General features: G+C 40.6%; 1 protein-coding gene across 23 annotated transcripts in view; it reads left to right on the top strand.

Moving 5' to 3' along the window:
- Positions 1 to 19,386, top strand: part of ZNF438 (zinc finger protein 438) — a 186,920-nt gene that overhangs the window by 87,217 nt on the left and 80,317 nt on the right. For 16 of the 23 annotated variants that reach the window (XM_054660929.2, XM_063781539.1, XM_003951616.6 and 13 more), the window contains one exon: positions 2,656 to 2,732. The gene's annotated coding sequence lies outside the window, so the exon portion shown is untranslated. Of the gene's footprint in view, positions 1 to 2,654; positions 2,733 to 12,155; positions 12,266 to 13,530; positions 13,658 to 19,386 lie in introns of those variants that run through there. The other 7 variants (XM_063781536.1, XM_054660928.2, XM_063781533.1 and 4 more) reach the window with 4 other exon arrangements.

The following is a 19,386-nucleotide window of genomic DNA, read 5'->3' as shown; positions in this document are numbered from 1 at the left end:
CACCTCTAGTGGCATTCATCAACTGAACTGGGTCTCAGTATTAAGTCCTTGAATGTGTCTAGAAATTCAAAACCACTGTAGCTGGCGAGTTCTCCCCTCAACCCAGCCCCCATATAGTTTTCTTCATACTACTTTCTATTTATTTACTTTACATCCCTGTTGGTGGAGTTTGAAGGGACCAATTAATTATATCACTTTTTTATTCTTACCTCTGAACTCTTTAAGAAGTAGACTTAAGATAAGAACGAAAATGTCAGTTTTGTTTATAGAGAAACTAGGTAAAAGAGTACACCTAGCTTTGCATCTAGTCTTCCTACCCCTTCAAATTGGATTGACTTAACTTGCCCTGTAGTGTTTACTATGTAGATGACTGGACAATGAATTTGCATTTGGACAAGCAAGTTCTGAGAGTCAGAGACTGTTGACACATGTGGCCAGTCTTTTGCCGAAACAGATGTGTCAGAAAGAGGGAGAGAGGTTGGTGTTTTGTCACCTACAACTTAGGTATCAATTCAAGGCTCAGCATGCCACCTTTGTTCCTTAGTTCCTTTTCTTATAACTCTTTCACTACCGTCTCCCTTTTCTAATTCCTGTTACTGGTTGACTTCCAGGACACTGCTCCAAATTCTTCAATGATGTCACCACCAGGCTTGAAAGTAATGTCAACCCACACTATGTGACTATAATCTGTTTCTCCAAATTCATATTTTGAGTTTCTGATACTCAGAACTCATAGTGTTTTAACTGTCTCAGTTATGCCAACCAGAATTGTTCCAATATCTTAAATACTAAAAGCCCCTCTTTTCTGTTTTCTTCTTCTCTGGCAATTTTTTTCTCTTAAAACTCTTAAATTCAAATATTTTTTCCATTCATATACTTTCTCTTCATCTCTTTTTCTCCCTTCTTCTCTCCTCCTCCCTTTCCCTCTGTCTCAATAGATGGTCTTGCCATTGGGTCTGAATTCCCTCAACTTTACTCCCTTACACACAAATGTTTGTATTCATCACCCATCCTTTCCTCTATTTCTAACCATAGAGAAACAACTGTTTCTTCTCTTTAACATGACTAACTGCACTAAAGTTCTTGTTCCCATCTTCTCTTGAATTTGTTCCATTATTTAGCACTCTCCCTTATATTTCTTCCTGTTACTAGAATTAAAAATGAAAAAAAACAGCACCAATGACAAAAACCTTGTTAAAGATTCAGCTTCACTTTCAACGTATACCAGACTTCTTAGAAGACTAAAATTTATTGGTTAATTCCACTTTTTCTCCTTAAATTGGAAGTCTTTGTTTACTTTTATTGCCTTTCTGAAACGTATTCCAAAGGTCACTAGTGATTGCTAAGTTCTTCTCAGTTCTTCTGCCTTGAAAAGGCAGGACAGGGCGCTCTCTTCTTTTGCTCTTCTTTCGTGACTTCATTGATAGATATCAGTATTTTGTGGAAGGCCTCTTCTAAAATAAATAAACCTTTTAGGAGATGTGCAAACTATTCTATTGACTTAGTGCAGCAAACAAGACTACACAGATGATTCTGAAATGATACTTCCTTAGAGAAAATTTGTATAAGATTTTTATTATAGGTTGGAGATACGAAATTCTAGGACAGGATATCAGAAATGACGCAAGTCATCGGATTGATTGATTTCTTAAGTTCATGGTTCATGTAAACAATGCATGATTCTGATTGGAAAGAAAGGTCTATTGTGGCCTAAGAATCCTATGTTTGTAACCATATCACTGAATGTTGGTGATGGTTTCACGTCTCAGTCTTGCATAATTGTTTAGGCTGTTATTCTGCTTCTCACTTTCAAGTATATTTCAGAGAATTTTAAACTTTTTACTTTTATTGCAGTTACTCTGATTTCTTCTCATCTTGACTACCGTAGTAACAAAATAGATCTCACTGCTTTTTGAATTTTCTCATGGTAACTTACACTTGAAAACCAGAGCCATCTTTTAAAATACAAATTTGAATGTGTTTTCTGCCAAACACCCTTGGTGCCTCTTTATGTATAAAATAAAGCCCCATGTACTGAATCTAGCATTCAACCTCTTACAGTATAATCTCAGCCCCAAATCCTAGTCCTTATCGGTCTCCCTCCCCATTTCTCTCTTTCTCTTTGTATTCAGTCCATAAGGCAGAGCCTTCCCACATTTTCCCTGTAGTAATTATCGTGCTCCAAAATCCCGTAGCACCTTGTGTCACTTGTAGCACTTACTACATCGCCTTGATACAGAGTTTTTTATGTTTGCCTGTTATTGCGGTTTGTATTTCTTAAGAACAAAAACTGTCTCTTATTCAGTTTCATAGCTCCCTGTTCCCCATGATACTGAGTAGGGCACAAATGCCAGCTAAATTTTAAATAATTCAGTTTAAATCAGGCTTAAATATCTAATAACATATTTTCTAGAATTTTTAGCAGGTTGACATAAAAATATGTGAAGACAATATATCTCCTATTTTAGAAGTCTTTGAGCACAGCTTGAGATTTTTATTTTAGGTTCTTAAATTATACGTGGTATAAGAACTGTAAATTTTACAGAACTTCGTAGAACTCTTTTATGGTCTTTCAGGTGCAGTCATCTAATTGGCTCCTATAAGGTACCTAGAAATTCTTTATAATTTTGTTATTTCCACTACATTTGTTTTCAGATAAAAATGAATGCCATTTCCCATCCAGTACTGAAGTGTTAAAGTTAGAAGACATTTGCTACGTCAAATCACTTCAGGTAAGTCTGCTCACATCTAGCTTGGTACCAGCTTAAGATTTATTTAAAATGCAAAGAATTAAGTTTACTAACTTGGACATCTCAACTCTCAAATTTCTCAGCATATCTTCTAGTCACCTTGTATATTGAATCACTGGTCTTGGGAAATAGTGGAAAGATGATTTCTTATTAAATTTCACATGCTTATAAAAATAAAATGTTCTGGCCAGGCATGGTGACTCATGCCTGTAATGCCAGCACTTTGGGAGGCCGAGATGGGTGGATCACCTGAGATCAGGATTTCGAGACCAGCCTGACAACAAGGTGAAACCTCTTCTCTACTAAAACTACAAAAATTAGTTGGGCATGGTGGCAGGCGCCTGTAGTCCCAGCTACTTGGGAGGCTGAGACAGGAGAATTGCTTCATCCCTGGAGGCCCAGGTTGCAGTGAGCTGAGATCACGCTACTGCAGTCCAGCCTGGGCAACAGAGCGAGACTCCATGTCAAAAATAAAATAAAATAAAATAAAATGTTCAGTTTTAAACTCATGGTGTTATTTGTCTAAGTGAGACTAACACCTTAAAATCATCCTTGTATTTGTATCAAGTCTAGTCGTTAAGTCCTAAGTGCCAAACAATGCTTTTGCGTTGTAGCTAATATATATACATAGTTTTTTAAGGCTTTATACAACTTTTCTAAGTTATTTATATGTTCTTATTTAAAGAAATATTTTGTTAATTAACTAGCACTTGAACCTTAAATGTTTATTAACTGTTTGTGTAAAAAATCTTTGAAAGGTCATCTTAATCACCCTCAACTCTTATAGTGATCTCCTAATAATCTTTCTGTATTCATTCTCTCTTCCCCTGTCCTGTGTTCATTGTTAGATAAACCTGCATATAGAACCACTTTTAGTAATTTTAAAACGCTTTAATGGCTTCCAACTCCCTCTTGGATGGAATCCATGTTCGTTTGCCTAGCATTCAAAGCCTCCCACGAAGATCCTGAAAATGTACCCCACTTGAGCCAACTGGGCTTTTCCTATTCTCTGAACTCTCATTGTTCTTCATGCATCTGTCTTGACTTGTACTGGTTTTCCTGCCTGTGATGTCCCCTGCTGCCCTGACACTATTTCCTCTGCACGTTGAAACCCTGTGCAAGCCTTTCTATGACACGTTCTCTGATTACTCCAGCTAGAAGCACTAGCTCTTTCTCTCTCTGCCAGTGTCATCTAATGTTTTGTTTGTATCACTGTTGTGGCATATTTTACCGTGCAGCTTTATTGTTTGTGTTTATGTTTGTCTTATCTCCCACCCTAGATTGTAAGGACTATAAAATCCAAGATCTTGTCTGATTTTTGTTTCCTACAGCTTTCACCATAGCCTTTAATAGTGCTTAGTAAATATTTATGTAATAAATTAAGAGTGTGCTGGCTTTTTCTCTCATCATTTCCTTTGTCTTTCATCCTTATAAATGCATATGTTCCATATTCTTGGCAACCATTTTTGTTCTGCACTCCTGGTTGCCATCTTCTCCTAGGAAAACACTGACCTTAGTGCAGTTAACAAGATACAGTCAGTTCCTGACCCAAGAAATGCACTGTATTCCAAAAGTTCATGTCTAGTTCTGTTGTTTGGAATGCAGAATGTATTTTTCCACAAAAACAATGTTATAAATAGTGGTTAGGTTCTCAGCCAGCCCTCCCAAGACTATTTAACTCACTGGTACCAGCACCACTTTCACTATGGGCAGCCACGGTGTACAATGCTGTTTTGTGGAGAGATTGTAGCTCTGGATATGGAGATATATCTCCCATGCTCTAGAAATAGGACAGAAAGTTTCTGGGCAGGTTGAACAGTAGGAGAGTCTGAGCTGGACCTCTGACAGCATTGGATACTCTCCCATCAGAAGCTTCTTGGTTTTCAGTATTTACAGGAGAGACTTTTACCTGTAGGTTGCTGATAGTCTCATGTCACCTAAATTGAGGGCAAAGGGACACTTGCTCTTCTGATCTTTCCCACAGTTGATTAGGATGGTAAATGGGGTTTTCTCTATCCTTTCACATGGGTGGGTTGTTTTTAAGTCAGGTATTGAAAGATCAGGGACTGTTTCACTAATTCCTCCTTTTGGATGCTATACAAACTTATGGGAATTGAATATATAAACATGGAAAATACTTCTATCTATAGGGAGAAAAACACATTTACAGGTATCACCCCTGTATTTGACATCACATCAGTTTTTGTGGACAAGGGATTATCATTTACATAGGCATAATGATGCTTCTAGTGAGAAACACGTCAGTATGCACATAAACAACCCTCAAGGTTGACGATTGAGGTTGTCATGCTGTAAGAAAAAACACTTCATAAATTTCAGAGAATTTAATTTATTCAGTCATAAGTATTGAGCACATGAGTGTCTACCTTATGCTTAATACTGTGGTCAATGCTAAGGGCTAGGAAGTGGGAACAAAAGATGTTATAGTTTGCCTTCAGGCCGGGAGCAGTGGCTCATGCCTCTAATCCCAGCACTTTGGGAGGCCGAGGTGGGTAGATCATGAGATCAGGAGATCGAGACCATCCTGGCTAACATGGTGAAACCCCGTCTCTACTAAAAATACAAAAAATTAGCCGGGTGTGGTGGTGCATGCCTGTAGTCCCAGCTACTCAGGAGGCTGAGGCGTGAGAATCACTTGAACCTGGGAGGCAGAGGTTGCACTGAGCCAAGATCGTGCCACTGCACTCCAGCCTGGCAACAGAGTGAGACTCCATCTCAAAATAAATAAATAAATAAATAAATAAAGTTTGCTTCCCTGGGAAGTCTGAAATATAGGGAGCAAAATATTAAACATTCACATTGAAAACAATATATTATTAATTGCCATAAAATGCTTCATAAACATAAAAAATGCCTTTTGGATTATCAGAATGGAATATCATATCCCCATGGTTGTAAGGATACTGGTGGGATTTCACTTAGCTTTAGAAGAATAGTGCTAGAGCTGGGCCGGGCATGGTGGCTCACGCCTGTAATCCCAGCACTTTGGGAGGCCAAGGCAGGCAGATCACCTGAGGTCAGGAGTTTGAGACCAGCCTGACCAATATGATGAAACCCCATCTCTACTAAAAATACACAAATTAGCTAGGCATGGTGGCGTGCACCTGTAATCCCAGCTACTCGGGAGGCTGAGACAGGAGAATCGCTTGAATCTGGGAGGCAGAGGTTGCAGTGAGCTGATTGTGCCATTGCACTCCAGCCTGGGCAACAAGAGAGAAACTCCATCTAAAAAAAAAAAAAAGAGCTAGAGAGGAAATGATATTCCAGGTTGGATTAACAACATGAATAGAGGACTGGCAACACAAGCAAACAAAGCATTACTGAGCGGAGCAGAGTGGTTAATTCATGTTGGCTGAAACAATGGGGGTGCGGGGCAGGGAATTAGACCACTGGTTCAACCCTGGCAGTAGATAAGAGTCATCCATAGATATTTTTAAAGATATTAAGTCCCTAGATCTTAGCCCAGAACTAGTAAATAGAGTTTCAGGGGCATGGAACATAAACCTGTTTGTTTTTTAAAGCTCCCCTCGTGGTTCTGATATCATCCAGGGTTGAAAATCCTTGAATTAGAAGAATGGGCCAAATTTAGGAGAACCATGAATGCCCTCCTGAGGAGTTGAGCCTCTGTCCCTCAAGCACTGGGAAGACTATAGAGGTTTCTGAGACAGGTGACATGATCGAATTGGTGTTTGCCAAGATAAATGATTTGTCAGCTTCATGTGAATGGAAGAGAAATAAGAAACAGCTTGAATTAGAGCAGTGGTCGTGGTAATAAAGAGAAGAGCCACCTTTTTAAGTGTAGTTAGATGTGTGGGAGCTGGTGATGTCAGCCTTGACCTCAGCATGATCTGTTTTATAAACTGATTATACAGTTTCACCCTCATTAATTTGATCTCTTTACTCATTCAGCCTGGCAACTTAAATAGTAATTTCAGCCGGTTTGCATTTAATGGAAGGAGACCATTGTCTACTCATGTACCCGTCTAACTCATAATAGTAAGTGAAGTTTTGTGTATGAGGAATATGACCTTTAACATAATCATTATAAAGCATTTAATAACCTCCCACATATGCAATAACACAACCCCAGTCCTGTATGATTGTGCCAAGAGCCAGAATCACATGTATAAAGTAGTTATTAGCACACGGTTCCCTAGCATTAAGTTGAAATTTGAAGAAATGTACTAAATCATGTTATGCATTTTAATATTTTTAGCATTAAATTTGATAATTGCATAATTTTCTGATGTTAGACCCAAGCATGTCTCCTGACTACAGCACCTGTTCTTACTCTGAATTTATGCTTCTCTTTGGCAAGGAATGCAGCCCCTCACCCTCCATTTGGGCCCATCCCCTGCTGGTGTCAATTCATTAGCACCCCTGCCCTAGGCTCATCCAAAGGGATAACTGGGCCAGCAGAGAGGAGTTGTAAAGGAGTCAGAATTTCTTTTGTGGCACAGACACACAAAGGATCTTGGTGGTTCTTTTGCTTCTGGTCCAAGAGGAACACGATAGCTGCTAAGGTACACACACTGAGGAGTCCCAAGTCTCACCACAGGTGAGAAACATTTCATATCTCTTTGATGTGTTTAAAATTTTTTTATGTTCGGAGGCAATGAACCACATTAATTAGAGAGCAGAGAATAAGTTCAAAGCATAAAGGTTTGACGTGACCTGCCTCCTTTTAAAAAAAAGCTCAACATCATAAAATATTTAAAAACAATGACTTTTTTGGCAATTCTTTAATAGTACACATGTGACAACAGTTTCTACCATGGTCTTCGTCCATGACAATACATTTATTGTTGTTTTATCAATATCTCCACATCCTATGAATTACATTTTTTTTTTGAGACGAAGTCTTGCTCGTCCCCTAGGCTGGAGTGTGATGGTGTGATCTCAGCTCATTGTAACCTCCGCCTCCCAGGTTCAAGCGATTCTCCTGCCTCAGCCTCTTGAGTAGCTGGGATTACAGGCACCTGCCACCATGCCTGGCTAATTTTTGTATTTTTAGTAGAGACGGGGTTTCACCATCTTGGCCAGGCTGGTCTTGAACTCCTGACCTCAGGTGATCTGCCTGCCTTGGCCTCTCAAAGTGCTGGGATTACAGGCATTAGCCACCATGCCCGGCTGAGTTACATTTCTAATAGCTATTTAGATTTCTGCTAATCACCCAAATGCTTAACCAGAAAGTGGATGGTTTGTTTAGATTTGAGGGATTCTGTAGTAGAGAGGGAAGAGAAAGGGGGTAACATTTATCAAGTGCCCACTTTGTGCCATGTTCTTTACATGTATTTTTCCACTTTAACTCCATTTTGCAAATGAGCAAATTGGGCTTTAAAGGTTTAAAAAAACCGAAGTCATAAGTCGAGTTGGCAATAGAAACTGGATTTGATTACAGGTCTGGCTGTCTGACTGTCTCATCATCCTGGTCTTAGAAATCTTCATGGCTTTTATTTGTGAGGTAAGATCAGTGAACTCAGAATTAGGAGGTTTGAGTACCGGCTTCACCTCTTCTATAGTTTGGATGTTTGTCCCCTCTGATATGGTTTGGCTGTGTCCCCACCCAAATCTCATCTTGAATTGTAATACTCGTAATTTCCACATGTCTAAGGAGAGACCCGGTGGGAGGTGATTGGATCATGGGGCAGTTCCCCCATGCTGTTCTCATGATAGTGAGTGAGTTCTCACAAGATCTGATGGTTTTATAAGGGGCTCTCTCCTCATGCTTTCTCTTGCCTGCCACCATGTAAGACGTGCCTGCTTCCTTTTGCCATGATTGTAAGTTTCCTGAGGCCTCTCCAGCTACATGGAACTGTGAATCAATTCAACCTTTTTTCTTTATAAATTAACCAGTCTCTGGTATTTCTTTATAGCAGTGTGAGAACAGACTAATACACTCTCCAAATCTCATGTTAAAATTTGATCCCCATGTTTGAGGTGAGACCTAATGGGAGGTGTTTGAGTTATGGGCGCAGATCCCTCATGAATGTCTTGGCACCCTCCTTGCTCTGTTCGTTTCCACCAAGAGCTGTTAAAAAGAGCGTGGCACCTCCTCCCCTCTTGCTTCCTCTCTTGCTATGTGATCTCTGCACATGCAGCTCTCCCTTTTGCCTCCAGCCATTAGTGGAAACAGCCTGAGGCCCTCACCAGAAGCCAAATGGATGCTGGAACTATATGCCTTCTGTACAGCCTGCAGAACCATGAGCCAAAGAAGGCTTTTTTTCTTTATAAATCACCCAGCCTGACGTATTTATAGCAACACTAAATGGACTGAGACAACCTCTGTCACTAACAACCTTGAACAAGTTATTTAACACCACTGAGCTTGAGTTTCCTCATCTGTAATATGGAGATAAAACCTGCTTTACCAACCATTTGGTGTTGTGGTGAGAATAATAAGCTAGGGAGTTTCCAAATGATTTCATAGGTATGAAAACCAATAGAACTTTCAGAGATGTTTAATTCAAGCAAAACACAACAATAACAACAATAAAGATTAAGTGAGATGATTTGGACATATTTTATGGTATTTTACTTCCTAGCATTGCTCTACAAACTTACTAAAAGTAATGTTGGTCAGATTTGTAAGTTCCAAACACTGTGGTATTCCAAGCTGTCTCACTGTGCATTTAATACCTCAGTGTAGTAGATATGTCCTGGCAACATATCAAGTACCTGTTTTCACTTGCCAGAAGCAATCATTAGTTTCTATACCATAGCAAATAGGTCTGAACTCTGATAGACACTGAAGAAATGTTTGTAGCCAATGAGACTACTAACTAGCGATATGGCTTATTGGATTAGAGTTGATATTAACATTCTCAGAACAATTTTTCTTACATTTTTGAAGTTTTAGAACACACCTGAGGAATAAAGACGTTTCGTAAAACTGTTTTTACAAAACTGCTTTTCAAAAATGTTTGCAAGTTTCTGAACAAGTTTTATAGGTTACAATATGGTGAGTACTGAAAGACAGTTATGAGCTATTAATATCAACTTACAAATGCTTCAAATATATGTATACAAGACGTAAGAAGTTTGGGGAAATCAATAAATTGTAAGGATAGTGCTGTGAATGAAGTGACAGTGAGCCTGAGAAATGTTAAAGTCATTTTCCTAGCCTTACACAAAACCTTTACCCAGTTAAAGCTCTAAGTCTTTTCTACATGGGACACCAACTAACGAGTAGAGGAGCAGGATTACGCTTCAGATACACAGATACGGATCAAGGAGAGTGCACCCATTTGGGCTTGGATTCCTGAGTGCGTGCAACTCTTCTGCATCTGCCAACTCGGTACATCCCAAAGAGGGTTCCCCAGTCCTCAAGTGCTGATTTCTTTTTTTTTTTTTTCTTTTTCTTTTTTTGAGATGGAGTCTCACTCTGTCGCCCAGGCTGGAGTATAGTGGTGTGATCTTGGCTCACTGCAAGCTCCGCCTCCCGGATTCACGCCATTCTCTTGCCTCAGCCTCCCGAGTAGCTGGGACTACAGGCACCCGCCACCACACCCGGCTAATTTTTTGTATTTTTAGTAGAGACAGGGTTTCACCGTGTTAGCCAGGATGGTCTCGATCTCCTGACCTCGTGATCCACCCACCTCGGTCTCCCAAAGCGTTGGGATTACAGGCGTGAGCCACCGCGCCTGGCCTCAAGCGCTGATTTCAGTGTGGCTCCCAGTGCCCACATTGTGCCTGCTTTCTATATCTGGTAGATGGGTAGCTGCAATTGGGGCCAGGTCAAGTGAAGTGTAAGGGGCAGTAGACATGGAAAACAAAACATACAACAGAGATTGCAAAAATCTGGACCTCTTGACAAGTTTGGTTCATAAATGTGTTTTCTGTAGCCTGCATAGCCTGCGTAATGTTTTTTATTTTAATTATTATTAATTTTACAGACAGGGTCTCACTCTGTCACCCAAGATGAAGTACAGTGGCCTTATCATAACTCACAGTAGCCTTGAACTGCTAGGCTCAAGCGACCCTCCCACCTCAGCCTCCTGAGTTACTGGAATTACAGGTGCAAGTCATGATGCCTGGCTCTTTTGTTTTTCAAGCATAAATTGCTTGTTAACAAGTATTATTTTAACTAGTAACTGATATAATTTGTTGTTAAATAATTTAATGCACAAATCCGTATTTCCACATTCTCTTGGAAACTGGCAACTTTGGTCCTGCTCTTGCATGTGGCAGTAACCAGCTAGAGCTAAGTAGAAGCTGCCTCTATGAGATGGGAGGCTGTGCTTTTACATTATAGGTTGTAACCTATAACACCCCTGGCTGTTGTTTTTCTTTGAACAGAATTTAGAGGAAGGTTTAAATGTTACTTATACCACCATCTGTGTTAAAATTGGAAATAGCAAATTGATTGGATGACATATTTCAATATAAGTGAGAGATGGTATTAATTTTCTAGGACTACATAAGCAAGTACTACAAACTGGGTGGCTTTAAATAACAGAAATTTATTCTCTTATAGTTCTAAAGGCTAGAAATCTAAAGTCAAGGTGCTGGCAGGACCATGTTCCCTCAGAGGCTCATGGGGAGGATTCTGCCTTGCCTCTTCTGGCTTCTGGTAGCCCCAGGCATTCCTTGCCTTGTGGTAGCATGATGCCAATCTGATTCCATCTTATGAGTGTCTTCCCTCTGTGTCTGTCTACATCCAAATTTTCCTCCTCTTGTGAGGATACCAGTACATTGGATTAGGGCACACCCTAACCTGGTATGAACTCATTTTAACCTGATTATATCTGCAAAGACCCTAATATGGTATGAACTCATTTTAACCTGATTATATCTGCAGAGACCCTATTTCCAAATAAGGTCATATTCACAGGTACTGGGGGTTAGGACTTCAACATATCATTTTGGGGTCATAATTCAACCCATAACCGATGGCATATTTCTTTGTAGAGTGCAGAGTAATGGTTAAGGGCAGGGTTCCTTGAGGCAGAGTGCTGCATTCAACTTCACAACTTATTTGCTATGTGATCTTGGGTAAGCTGATTACCCACTGCCTCAGTGCTCTCATCTATGCAATGGGATAGTGGCACAATCCTGTAAGGTTATTATAGGATTGCAGTAAGGACAAAATAAGTTAACATATGTAAAGCACTTAGTACATTGCCTGGCACATACTATATGCTCAATAAACTGAACTATTGTTATTATTAGCTCTTATTCCTATGTAATTTAAATGTATACAAGGAGTACCAGTGCCAAAAACTATTATTTAAGATAGCATTATGAAACCATGGAAAAACCAGGGATAGTAGGTAGAATTGTTGTGTGAAAAAATAAAAAGAGAGAGACTAGAATTTTAATAAGTTTTTTTTTAATGCATACAACTGTAATACTTTAAAAATGTTACCCTGCTCACTCTTTTAGATTACCTGCCTGGCCCCTATATGCACTTGAAGCTAACTGAAGACCCAAAGAACTTGAAACCCAGAAGCTTAGATATTGCCTGTTGGGTTGCTGAGCACAATGGCCTGTAGGTAATAATGAAGGAAGTTACTCCAGGGAGAGTGTCCAAGGAACACTGACTTCTAAGCCTTCCTACTTGTCTCCTTGGGAGCACGTTATTACCCTCTACCTTCTCCTTATAAATCTTTAGATTAAAATTATCCTGGTCCCCAGTCTCTGGGTCAGAGATTGAGACTGAATAATTCTTTGAATTTAAATTATACGTTTCCTCCCAAGGGAACAAATATTTTGAGATATATTATTTCATTTTTCCACATAGACTTTACATAAAATAATTACACAACTTGATCTTTATTAAAAATCTGAGAGCTCTGATAGAGAAGGTGTAAAGAATTGGCAAGAATGTTTGACGTACCTGGAAGAAAACTGTTCAGTAGGTTAGTGGCTATTGGGTTTTTCGTACTATAGAGTATACATACACTTCATTCTCAAAGATACTGCTACCTTGAAGACGTGAATATTCAACTAAAGTCAAAGTATTTGACCTAAATGGTGAAAGGGACACATGCAAACGTTATTTCTGATTTGCAATTTTATTGGAATAAAAGAAGTTAGGGTATTTAATTTGGGGCAAAAAAAAAGTGTTATTTCTGTTGTTCAAGTATTAGTAATTGGAACATTTAGATTCAATGATGTGTTCATCAGGACTGCTTCAGTTGCAAATGAAAGAAAGCCAGCTCAAACCAGTTTATGAAAATAAAGGAAACTTAATTGTTTCTGTAACTATGGTTTCCAGAGGTGCATCTGGCTTCAGGCATGGTTTCAGCCAAAAACTCAAATGATCTCATTTGGACTCCTTTTCCTCTGCTGGTTTCATTATTTGTCATTTTTCAGACAGGCATGGTCAGTAAGATGACCACTAGCAGCTCAAGATGGTTGTCCATCCAATTTAGCAATCTCAACAGAAAGAGAACCTGTCACACCAAATGTCTACCTACCTGCCTCAGAGAAGATGTGGATTGACTGTCTTTGACCTCATGTGTCACTGTGGCCTGGGAATGGGGTAAACGGGTGGGCCAGCCTTGGTATGTTTTCCCAGTGCTCCAGTAGAGGGGCATAGCCCAGTGACTGCAAGCCCCGTGAGGGTCTCACAGAGTAGGAGAGGCTTTCTCCAAAGGAACCAGAAGAAAAATGGGAATGTGTGCTTAGCAAAACAAAACTGTCCTGACTTCAAACCATTAAAAATGGTATGTGAAATCATTCAGATGGCAGTTTCTGGTTTTAGGAAAGAACCATTTGCTTTTTTTTTTTTGACTGAGTTTCTCTCTGTCACCAGGCTGGAGTGCAGTGGCATGATCTCGGCTTACTACGACCTCCACCTCCTGGATTCAAGCTTTTCCCCTGCCTCAGCCTCCTGAGTAACTGGGACTACAGGCACTCACCACCATGCCCGGCTAATTTGTGTGTGTGTGTGTATTTTAGTAGAGGTGGGGTTTCACCATGTTGGTCAGGAGGGTCTTGAGAGGTGACAATGTGCCAGCAGCCCTCGCTTGCTCTCGGCACCTCCTCAGGCCATGGCGTCCACTCTGGCCACGCTTGAGGAGCCCTTCAGCCCACTGCTGCACTGTGGGAGCCCCTCTCTGGGCTGGCTGAGGCCAGAGCTGGCTCCCTCTGCTTGTGGGGAGATGTGGAGGGAGATGCGCGGGTGGGAACCAGGGCTGCGCACTGCACTCGCAGGCCAGTGTGAGTTCCAGGTGAGCCCAGGAGTGTTGGCCATGGGCAGTGAGGGGCTTAGCACCTGGGCCAACAGCTGCGGAGGGTGCACTGGGTCCCCCAACACTGCCAGCCCGCCCACGCCGTGCTTGAATTCTTGCCGGGTCTCAGCCACCTTCCCACCGGGCAGGGCTCGGGACCTGCAATCCGCCATGCCTGAGCCCCGCACTCCCCCCCCACCTCCCCCCAACCAAATGGGCTCCCGCCAGGCCTGAGCCTCCCCTACGGGCACCGCCCCCTGCTCTGCGGCACCTGCTCCCATCAACTGCCCAAGGGCTGAGGAGTGTGGGCGCGGGACTGGCCACAGCTCTGCCTGCGGCCTTGGCGAGGGATCCACTAGGCAAAGCCAGCTGGGCTCCTGAGTCAGTTGGGGACTTGGAGAACTTTTATGTCTAGCTGGAGGATTGTAAATGCACCAATCAGCACTCTGTGTCTAGCTTGGGGTTTGTAAATGCACCAATTAGCACTCTGTGTCTAGCTAAAGGTTTGTAAATGCACCAATCAGTGCTCTGTGTCTAGCTAATCTGGTGGGGACTTGGAGAACTTTTATGTCTAGCTGGAGGATTGTAAATGCACCAATCAGCACTCTGTGTCTAGCTCAGGGATTGTAAACACACCAATCAGCACCCTGTCAAAATGGATCAGTCAGCTCTCTGTAAAATGGACCAATCATCAGGATGTGGGTGAGGCCAGATAAGGGAATAAAAGCAGGCTACCCCAGCCAGCAGCGGCAACCCGCTCGCATCCCCTTCCGTACTTTGTTTGTGAAAGCTTTGTTCTTTCACTCTTTGCAATAAATCTTGCTGCTGCTCACTCTTTGGGTCCACACTGCCTTTATGAGCTGTAACAATCACCACGAAGATCTGCAGCTTCACTTCTGAGGCCAGCGAGACCACGAACCCACCAGGAGGAATGAACAACTCCAGACACACCGCCTTAAGAGCTGTAACACTCACTGCAAAGGTCTGCAGCTTCACTCCTGAAACCAGCCAGACCACGAACCCACCAGAAGGAAGTCCGAACACGTCTGAACATCAGAAGGAACAAACTCCGGACACACGACCTGTAAGAACTGTAACACTCACTGCGAGGGTCCATGGCTTCATCTTGAAGTCAGTGAGACCAAGAACCCACCAATTTCAGACACAGTCTTGATTTGCCGATCTTGTGATCTGCCCACCTTGGCCTCCCAAAGTGCTGGGATTGCAGGCATAAGCCACTGTGCCTGGCCACCACCTGCTTTCTTCTATTAAAATCTTAGCATAAAACAAAGGAAATAGAAACAAAAATTCCAACTCAATTTTTGTCAGAGGTAGATCTCATCAGTTACCTTAAACCATAAAATCTGAAACAGAAAGCATATGATACAGTAACTTAGTACCAGAAGGGCAAAACCAAAGCACCTGCAGAGGAGATGACAGTGATATCAGGAGGTTGAAGGAGGAAGGGAGGCATGGTGCTAAAAACAGATGATCAGCTGAAAGTCTGTAAAAGGACCAGCTGAACTCCCAGGTCTTCACCTCACTCCAGCTGGACAGCAATGTTCCCCAACTCCATGAGATGAGGGGTTTGTTCTCTGAAAAAATTGGAACTACAGAGAATCTAGACCAGGACTCGGGGACAGTGGAGGGTAGAGTTAACTGAATGTCTGGTCTGATCTTAGAGCAGCAGGAAAAACAAATGTCAAAAAAAAAGTGCTTTGAATAAGAACAAATAAGACTTTTAAATATCAGTACTCAAATTGATAGCAGGGTTTACAGAATGTTTGCTTTTTTTTTTTTTGTCCAAACGTTGTGATTTGAAGTGACAAAGTTTGGGTCCTATTCTCTTTGAATGTTTGGCCCTTATATTTATATTTATAAACAAGTGTACCACTGGATCATGATAAATAACAAAGTTTCAATGTAGAGTATTAGTTTTTGTCTTCCCTTTCGTCAGTGAAGAAGACAGAATCCTGAATGTTATTTTCTTCTGAAAGTTAGAGGAGACATCAAAAGTTGAAATTTAGCAGGCATATTTTTCAGATTTTAATTACTAGAAAAAATATTATTTTTAGGATTCAATGACTATTATTGACTATGTAACTAATAAATGTTATTATGGTACTTTTAGATTAAAAGTCTATTCCAAATTGCATTTTGATTTTTCAGATGTTCTAAATTCTAGTGTGTAAATATTATAAAAGTATTGACATTTTGAAGTGGGTGGAGTTCCGTCCCCTCTCTTTGGATTAGCTTCTAAAACTTCATGAAATAGAAAGTAAGTGTCTTTTCCCACTGAAAAAAGGTTACATTTTATTCCTTATTGTACTGAGACCCAAATAAAATAGACAAATCAGAAATAAGAGTGCCAGAATTTTTTCTTGCCAATGTAACTTCTTAGAATTATGCTGAATTGCTTTTGCTGTAAAAACTGGACCAACTAGTCTATTATGGATATTTTGTAGAGAATTTCTGTACTTTTTTTTGGCTCAGTGAGGTCAAGAATTTTAAGTTAGAATTAAAAAACTGGAAGGCATCCTCTTATTCATTTCGCAAATGAAAGAACTGAAGTCCTGAGAAGTCATGATTTATCCAGGATCACACAATTAATAGTGAAGGTTGGATGAAATAAGAGCCTCCTGGCCATCAGTTCAGTGATCTTTGTAAAAGACCCTTCGGGTTTATTTTCACCATCACTTTACGTGCAATGTCTGTAATTTACTGCATTAGGCCAGTTAGCACATTATAAGTTTGCGTTTAATCTGCTAAAACTAAGGGAACATCTAGGATTAGGAATACTGACAGTGACAAAAATAATGGATGGCAGGAAGCATATTGAAGAATCTTTAGCTAGGGTGGGAAATGTTCCTTCATTAGCTTCTGATCCTGCTGTCTGGGAGGAACTTCTTTGTTTATTGTTCTCAGGACCTGATTCTGCCTTCTGGAAGGTTCTTCCTTGCCCATTTTCCTCCAAGGTCATATATATGTGGACATTGGGGAACATGCCCTTTGTGGAGACTATATAGCCTTTGTTTCCTTCTTTCTGTTCTTGCAATTCAGGGAGCTTGAGCATTGTTTTAAGGGTCAAACAGTCAAAGGCTTATAGGTATCACTTGTGGGGGTTTTGGCAATGCCATTCCTCCAAAACTGAGATGGCTTTTGACCTATCTTGTAGTTAATAACATGTGCTAGCATTGGAGTGACTGTGTGGATCAGGCTGGCAAGGCAGCCTTGGCTGAAATCTCTTGTCTTGGCACATTAAGTAATAATACTCTCTTCTACTCTCAAAACTACCCCAGTTTAGACAACGTGTGTTATGGTCACTCTAGTCAATAAGCACACCAAAAATTCCCAAGTCTAATATATTTCTTTGTTTCCTTATTTTTATTCTCTTCTCTCTCAACTTACCGGAGACTCTTGTATGGCCATCGGAAAATTAACCTACTTAACTTGATTTACAACAAGGCTGAGTCCCTCTGTTTGCCTGAGAAAATATAATGGGCCAGTTTTTTTCAGTCTTCTTTTTTACCATGTGAATTCCAGAAGCAGTCAGCGCTTATAATCCTAGGAGCTCCCCAAATTTCTGAATTTTCTATTTCCATTCATTTCTGCCCTCAAATCTGTCAGTGCTTGCCTGTGCACATTTCTTATTTATAATCTTTGATAAGTGCAACAAGTAGTACTTTGTTGTTTTTTTTTTTTCCACTCTGTCGCTCAGGCTGGAGTGCAGTGGCACAATCTTGGCTCACTGCAACCTCTGCCTTCCGGGTTCAAGTGATTCTCCTGTCTCAGCCTCCCCAGTAGCTGGAACTACAGGCACCCGCCACCACACCTGGCTAATTTTTGTATTTTTAGTAGAGATGGGGTTTCACCATATTGGCCAGGCTAGTCTCGAACTCCTGACTTTGTGATCCACTCGCCTCGGCCTCCCAAAGTGCTGGGATTACAGATGTGAGCGACTGCGCCTAGCCGTACTTTGTTATTCTAATATTGTTCATCTCTTTTCTCCATAGACATGGGCTTGGTAGACACTTGTTCTGCTTTTGAAGTTGTATCAGGCATTTTTAAAAATTGAGCTATAACTTACATACAGTAAACTCACAGCTCTTGTGTTGAGTTCAGCGAGTTTTGACAATTATGTACATCCGTGTAACTACTACCCAAAATATGATATCAGACATTCCATTGCCCAAGATGGATGTCCATTTCTAGTTAATTGCCTACTTTAAACCTCTGGAGGCAACCACTTTTTCACTTCAATCACCAAAGATTAGTTTTGGCAAGCAGTATTTTTAGTAAGTGTTTTATGACTGTGTGACATAAGTACCTTTCTATCCTTTTCTCAGTTTCTTCATCTCCTGCTGTTTGGCTGCTAAGCAGTCACCATATGTTTTAGTTTTTTTAATGTCAGCATCCCCCTCAAAAATACCATTTTTCTTGTATTAGGGAAAGCCAGCTATTATGATAAATGTACCCAAATTGTATAACAGCTTAAATCCAGTTAAAGTGCATTTATTGCTAATGAAGCAGTGCATTGAAGGCATTCTTGATCATTTGGTGACCTTCCATAATGTGGGCCTTGGAGTCCTCTAGCAGCTGGGGAAAGAGCATGAACATACCTTACCTGCTGCTTCTGAGGAACCTTAACCTGGAAGTTGGCATTCAGTCATTCTCACTGACATTCTATTGGGGAGAACTACTCACAAGGCCACATGTGATACAAGGTTGGAAAGGCTTGGAAAGGGAAAATTTTGACTGGGCAACCACTTCCCAGTGACAGCTCCCACACTGTGAAGGGGATAGCAAATTTTGGACAGGTTAATGCGATAACTTTTATTTTGTTTTAATAACATAATACTATATTGCATCTCTTTTTTGTCTTCATGTTATTTCTTTGTCTTTGTATTATACATTCTTTTATACTTTCTGGATAAACATTTTCAGTATTTGAAACTTTAAAAAATAGTATTCTTATCTCTGTAGTAGAAATGTTCAAAGCAAAAGCAAGTAATCTTCCCCAGATTATTCAGTGAAATTAAAATTAGTTCTGGGCATCAACAGATATAATCTAACTCTTAAAAGACAAAGCTGCCCAGTATCACCATTTCTGTTCAATATTGTGTCAGAGATCCTAGCCAGCAGAGTAAGTCAGGGTCGGGGGTGAGGGGTGGGGGACAACTACAAGAAAAGATGTAGGAATGGAAAAGGAGAAAAACACTGTCATTACTGGCAAATGACTTAATTGTCTATATAGAAAGCTCCTAGGACTCAACAGCTAAATTCTTAAAATTAGAGAGTTGAGCAAAGTTTTTAAATGTAAAGTCAATATAGGGAACCCAATTGCGTTTCTATAGACGAGCAGCAACAACAAAACAGAAAATTTAAAAACCACTTTATTTTGAAATAATTAACATCCTACATAGCCGTAGTATATTTAT

The sequence above is a fragment of the Pan troglodytes genome, chromosome 8 (assembly GCF_028858775.2).
Source record: "Pan troglodytes isolate AG18354 chromosome 8, NHGRI_mPanTro3-v2.0_pri, whole genome shotgun sequence".
Lineage (NCBI taxonomy): Eukaryota > Metazoa > Chordata > Mammalia > Primates > Hominidae > Pan > Pan troglodytes.
This window is presented reverse-complemented; position numbering and strand designations above follow the sequence as displayed.